The following is a 7,488-nucleotide window of genomic DNA, read 5'->3' as shown; positions in this document are numbered from 1 at the left end:
GTTTTGTAAATGCGCTTTCAGAGCAATTCTATGCTAATATCAAAAGAAGAGCACGGGTGGACAATGAAATTGTTTTTTGGTTAAAACTATCTGAAAAAAGTTTTGAGACATCATTTGAAAGTGATTTTTTTTAAACTTGAAATCTTGTTTATCAAAAATGGCAGTCAAATGGGTTTTTAAATCGAAATTGAATAAAAATCTTAAAATTTTGAAAACAAATTGGAGTAAAAACAGTTTTGGGCGCCACTTAGTTGATAGTATTATTGTGTGTGCAATTGTTAAACAATATTAATTATTATAAGTTTCGAGCTTTCTAATCAAGAAAAATTTATTTACAAGTACAAAGTTTACGTTTAAAGACGAGTAAAAATCATCCCATCAAATAAAAATTTATTGCGCATAAAAAGTAACTTACATCTAATTAATTTTTAAAATCAAAACATTAACATCATGGATTTTATTCAAATTTATCTGGTAGAATTTAAAAAAAGAAATACTGAATAAATTGCTTACAACTAGACAAATTATCAGTTTTTTTGAAGTTTCTTTCGAACCATGCGCAAGTACTTTTTCGTTTAAAAGGAATAGTTAAAAAGTTTTCTCCCCAAAGAATCAGGAAAGTAGTAAGCGTAACCGGGTCTTATAGAATTCTTAACGCTAATGACAAACTGTGGGTTGTCCCTGTTGAAGCACGCCTCTAGTTTCTGTTAGATTTCCGACCTTTGTTGTGATGATAGCAATTTTCCAATTTTTAGGAATTCCATCTTCAATGGATAGGAATTCTTCTGTGCCTGTCTTTAGCGCGTTTTTTTTTGTTTCAATGCTGCCCTGATGTCGCTGTTTTTACTTTTTCGCGAGCTATTCTCGAGTGCAATTTCTTTGGCTCGCATTCCCATTCCCTTGTGTTTTATTGAACTTTCCAATCTGTAATTGATTCATAAGCGCCGTTTAAGGTCATTCCGGAATATTATAGAAAAACAACTGCAATACTACATCATATTTACACGCGCTTCATTTAGGCTCTTCAGTTCTAAAAATTTATAGCTTTTTTTACTAACCATTGATGTTGCACAAGGTTTTTTTCACAGTAGTCCTTTCTAATATTAACCGACAATTAAGACCCATTTGACCCATTAGTGACTGAAGCTTTCTGATGAAGCATTTTAGCAGGCAATTGTAACACTTTTTGCATAATTTTAATATCTTTTCCATTTTATTCGGCTGAAAATTTAGAACCAAACTAAAATCGTTCCACAAATTGTGCTAGGGAGAGGGATGTAGCATCGTTAAATTTCTTAAAATTGCACATAATTGGATAAAAACTTGAAAACGTTGATAACGTAACCGATTTATGTATCAAACAAAACCTAAACGAAGAAAAATTTCTGTTTCATTCATTTAAATAATTATACCTATTGAAGTTTCAGTTAAAATTGTACAAAATATCTTTGGCAAACATAAAAAAGAGTTCAAAAATTTTTAAAACATGAATAAGAGTAAAAATAAATTGAAGAATTACATTTTGGACGTCATAATGTCAACAATGTTTGCATGGAAAATGTAAACAAAAATTGATTAAAACAAAAAATAACCAAAAATGTTTAAATTTTCAGAGCCAGTTTTAAGTTTCAACGGACTATCTACAATTCAAGACTAGCAGTTACAATATCATGGGGTACCAATAAATCATCGTCAATAAACGCTGCCAGATCAACCATGTGGGCTTTCAATGATGTCAATCAGTACCGAGTTTAGGAGTAAGGGAAAACTCAAGGATTCGACGCCCTCGCCACACAAAGGTCGTTGATGTGATACATTTTTACAACAAAAACTATGGCCGAACAAAACTGATGTTTTTGTAAATGCGCATTCAAAATGTAAACTGCTATTTAGTTAAAACTATCTATCAAAAATATTCCATCAAACTTTTCTTTTCAACAGTTGCTTCTTTTAGAATTGACACAAAATTCATCCTGATACGATAACGTTCTGCCTTTCTACGGAGAGCAACCATAATTTTAAAAAGTATCAATAAAAACAACAGCAACATTACTAACAACAGCAACACAATTAAAAACAACAAAAGAAGCAACGGCAGCAGTAACATCAACAACAACAACGAGCGCAGCAGCAATAGCAACAATAACTAAAAGCAGCAATGACAGCTTGAAATAAATTTGAGATGGATCAAATAATTTTGATTTCCTTCGCTGTCGAAACAGTCCAGACAGTCGAAATATACCCATTTTGATCGAGAAAGTCGAAACGTATCTATGCGGGGTCGACAAAAAAAAGTATTTTCAGAATTTATTTTGAGAAGATTAAACGTATCGAACCTTGGTCAACAAATTGAAACATAATAAATTTGGAGGAAAAATTTTGTGAAAATAGGGCCTTTTTGTCGATTTTGGAGATCATCTGCTAACTAAGAAAAATGAAAGGAAATCATCTATAATGGATTTTTGTGGTCTAAAATTTATGATTATACTCAATTCCGATGTTCTACTCAGAGGACAAAATGCAAAAATTAGCGATTTTAATCCATTGTTCTTATCAAAATCAAAATTAGTCACAATCCATTTAAAATCAATGAAAAAAAAATTTCCATTTCGTTGTAAGTTTCTGCATCATTCAAATGAGCACTGCGGAACACAATGACTGTACGGCCTAATTGATTTCCAAATCTTAACTTTCTCAAAATGCAAAACGATTCCATCGACATCTTCCCTCCCAGCCCCTCAACGTTTGTTCCTTTGACACGAGCATTCATTTAAAAATAATTATACGTATTGAAGTTTCAGTTAAAATTGTACAAAATATCTTTGCCAAACATAAAAAGAATGTTCGAAAATTTGTAAAACATGAATAAGAGTAAAAATAAATTGAAGAATTACATTTTGGCCGTCATAATGTCAACAATGTTTGCATGGAAAATGTAAACAAAAATTGATTAAAACAAAAAATAACCAAAAATGTTTAAATTTTCAGAGCCAGTTGTAAGTTTCAACGGACTATCTACAATTCAAGACTAGCAGTTACAATATCATGGGGTATCAATAAATCATCGTCAATAAACGCTTTCAATGATGTCAATCAGTACCGTGTTTAGGAGTAAGGGAAAACTCAAGGATTCGACGCCCTCGCCACACAAAGGTCGTTGATGTGATACATTTTTACAACAAAAACTATGGCCGAACAAAACTGATGTTTTTGTAAATGCGCATTCAAAATGTAAACTGCTATTTAGTTAAAACTATCTATCAAAAATATTCCATCAAACTTTTCTTTTCAACCGATGCTTCTTTTAGAATTGACACAAAATTCATCCTGATACGATAACGTTCTGCCTTTCTACGGAGAGCAACCATAATTTAAAAAAGTATCAATAAAAACAACAGCAACATTACTAACAACAGCAACACAATTAAAAACAACAAAAGAAGCAACGGCAACAGTAACATCAACAACAACAACGAGCGCAGCAGCAATAGCAACAATAACTAAAAGCAGCAATGACAGCTTGAAATAAATTTGAGATGGATCAAATAATTTTGATTTCCTTCGCTGTCGAAACAGTCCAGACAGTCAAAATATACCCATTTTGATCGAGAAAGTCGAAATGTATCTATGCGGGGTCGACAAAAAAAAGTATTTTCAGAATTTATTTTAAGAAGATTAAACGTATCAAACCTTGGTCAACAAATTGAAACATAATAAATTTGGAGAAAATTTTTTTGTGAAAATAGGGCCTTTTTGTCAATTTTGGAGAGCATCTGCTAACTAAGAAAAATGAAAGGAAATCATCTATAATGGATTTTTGTGGTCTAAAACTTATGATTATACTCAATTCCGATGTTCTACTCAGAGAACAAAATGCAAAAATTAGCGATTTTAATCCATTGTTCTTATCAAAATCAAAATTAGTCACAATCCATTTAAAATCAATGAAAAAAAAAAATTCCATTTCGTTTTAAGTTTCTGCATCATTCAAATGAGCACTGCGGAACACAATGACTGTACGGCCTAATTGATTTCCAAATCTTAACATTCTCAAAATGCAAAACGATTCCATCGACATCTTCCCTCCCAGCCCCTCAACATTCAACCCCTGCCCCAACGTGTGCCCATTTGCCCTCCCACGTGAAAAACACCCCCTACAACTGAACCACAGTCACCTTGCTGAAACTCAATCCCAGACACACAGACACCTGACCAACCCCCACCTGAACCACGAACATACCACCTCCCCTCGCCGCAAGAACCAATACCTTCACCCACCCTGATTTAGTCCAGGTTCTGTCAGGGGGAGTGTAGTTCAGATGGCGGGTTATGTGGTTCAGATGAAGGGAGGGTTGGTCAGATGGCGGGAAGAGTTGATAATTTCAAGTAACTAAAAAGTAGAAAAACGTTCATGTGCGTTAAATTTTGCATGTATACTCGACAAACCGAAACTAAAATTTCTACTTATGCGAAAATGAAGTTTGTCTGTATAAAAAATTTTTCACCATACTTTTTTCAAGCCTTTGCATTTTTTAGACCTGGCAACAAAAATTCATCCTGATACGATATCGCGTAGCGTTTTTACGGAAACCAACAATAACTACGAAAGCACAATCAACAACAACAGAAAAATTCCTAACGCCAGCATCACAAAGACTATCAATAACAACAGCAACAATAGCAACACCAACAGTAACAGCAACAAAAACAATGATCGCAGTAACAATAACAAAAATAACAGCATTGACAGCTTAAAACAAACCTGAGATGGATCAAACAAATTTTGATTTCATTCGCTATCGAAACAACCCAAACAGTCGAAACATACCCATTATGATCGAAAAAGTTGAAACGTATCTATGCGGGGTCAGACAAAAAAGTTTTTTTTTCAGAATTTGTTTCGAGAAGATTGAAACGTATCAAATTCTGGTCAAGAAAGTTAAAACTTATCTGAACTGGCTCAAACAAAATCAATCAATTTTTTTGATGGGTCGAGAAAGTAACAAAATATTTAAATTTTGTGGAGGAAGTGGAAACAGACCAAAAATTGACGCAGAAAAGATGGTTAAAATAGGGTCTTTCTTCACATATGGCAGAGCTTCTTCTATCTGAGAGAAATAAAGTAAATCAATTATAATGGATTTTTGAGGTCAAAAATTTATCAATGTATTCGATTCCGATCAGAGAACAAATTGCAATAAACTATCAATTATGTTCCATTGTTTTTATCAAAATTAAAATTACTTACAACCATTCATTTAAAATCAATTAAGAAAGGTTTTTTCCTTTTTCTTTTAAGTTTCTGCAGCAGTCAAATGAGCACTGCGGGAATGAGTGTACGGCCTAACTGATTTCCAAACCTTAAATCTCTCGAAATGCGAAACGATTCGGTCAACATCACCCCTCCCATCCCCCTAACGTTTGCTCCTTTACCACCTTCGTTTGCTCTATACCCCCTAACCTCCGCCTCAACATTTGCCCCCTTCGTTTGCTTTACCACCTAACCTCCGCCCCAACATTTGCCTCTTCGCCCTAACACCTGAACGACACCCGTACAGGTATCCATGCGGGGTCAGACAGAAAAGTATTTTCAAAATTTGTTTCGAAAAGATCGAATCGTATCAATTTTTGATCAAGAAAGAGGAAAATTATCTAAACTGGCTCAACCGAAATCAGTTATTTTTTGTTGCGTCGAGAAAGTAGTAAAATACCTACATTTTTTGAAGAAAGTGAAAACATGCCAAAAATTGACGCAGAAAAATTGGTAAAAAAGGGGTCTTACTTGCGATTTGGGAAAGCTTTTTGTATCTAAAAGTAAAAAGAAACCTTTTCTTGTACTTTGGAGCGTGAACAACTCGGCATTTTGTTTCCTTACCGATTAACACACTAATTTGGTTTACACAGGTGATGACAAATTTTTCTCGTCATATCACAGTGGATCGTAATCCACCGTCGGGTGTGTTGACAATTACTCGACAGAACCATGTTTTTTGCCCGTTGATGTTAAAATGTTATATCAAAAACAAAAATTTGACCACTCAGCAGTTTAGACAAGATTGTACTGTTTCAGTGTACATACTGTCTGTTAGAGCCCCAACTAAAACTTGTGACCTTTGAGGATTGAAAGTGTTGAAAAGTAGGTGGTTTTGAAATAATCCCATGTCCAAACTAGTCCCAGCATTTCGAGTTGGTTCGATTTATATTTTAACTAACGTCCTCCAATTATCCCCATGGTCTTCTTGTTCACAGTGTTTTTTTACAGTTTGTTGGCGGATCTTGTTCCCTATTCTTGAACTAGGATTAATGCCATATATTTCTTGGGTTTAAAACTTGGGGCTTTTTTCCTGATTTTTCACGTTTCTCTTTTTTGTTATGAATACTTTTCTGACTAGTTCCATTTTTTGGACTCCTGATTTACAATTGCTGCTAGTTTTGATGGTTCTTTCTGAAGGTTTCACAGGGCTCATGGCTTTTTCTGCGTCCAAAATGACTTACATTGTGCGTAGGTTAGATTTGATGTTATCAGAACGGTAATCTTCAACCAAAGTTCTGCAAAAATTAGATCTAAAATTTTTTTACTGGGATGTTTACATGCAAGACATTTTGGCCTTCTTTTTTTCGTGCTGAAATACAGTCGAAGATTGAGTTTTTATTGATGTCTCCTATCTGCAATTCATTTTTTTGTATTGTCTCCACTTTTTGGTTTATGGAATGACTTGGTTTGTCCCGAAGGATTGTTCACATTGTCTGTACCAAGAGGTTTGTGTAAACGTCTTCGCTCCTCTTTTTGTCCCATAACAAAACTTCATGTGAGTTGCTTTTATAGCAGCGTTCTTTTTTCTTCTTCAAAAATTGCCTGCTTATTTCTTTTTTTTCTGAGTCGTTCTCGAGCTTTCGAAATCTACAACTCTCGCCAAGTTTTGATAACTCTTGGTCCGTTCGCATAAAATTTTATGGGCTGTCCTTCTTTAGATTTTCTGATTGGGCTTGATTTTTCGATTTTCTCTTTGTTTTTGTTTCTTTAAATAATAGGTTTACATCTAAGGGCTTTCAAAATTGGGTTGGCAAGTTCTAGTGATTTTTTCTCTTCTGATCTAGATAGAACATTAACTGGAGAGCCCGATCTAATTTGCATGATTTTTTTGGCAGTAGCTATCTGATGATCCGGAGCTTCAGATGATTCGGAGCGTCCCAGTGTGATCTCCTCTCTCGGCACATAACCTTCCTATTTATATCTAGACGTATCAAAAGTTTTGTCCAAACTATTTTGTTTGGTGAAGAAAAACAGACTAAGTTGTGTCACATAGTGTTTAGCGTTCTATTAAAGGCGAGCAAATTACTGATTGTTGGATTAGTGTTCTTAGGGATTTTCAGAATTTAATCAACGCTAGTTTCAAAGTTTTCTTTGAAGTTTTTGAACCGTTATCAATAACCATTTCTTGACCATTTTAATTACTCGTTCGATCAAACCCGAATTTATGTGCTCTC

The sequence above is a fragment of the Symsagittifera roscoffensis genome, chromosome 3 (assembly GCF_963678635.1).
Source record: "Symsagittifera roscoffensis chromosome 3, txSymRosc1.1, whole genome shotgun sequence".
In the NCBI taxonomy this organism is placed as follows: Eukaryota; Metazoa; Xenacoelomorpha; order Acoela; family Convolutidae; genus Symsagittifera; species Symsagittifera roscoffensis.
The sequence above is the reverse complement of the archived record's forward strand: the minus strand, read 5'-3'. Positions refer to the sequence as shown.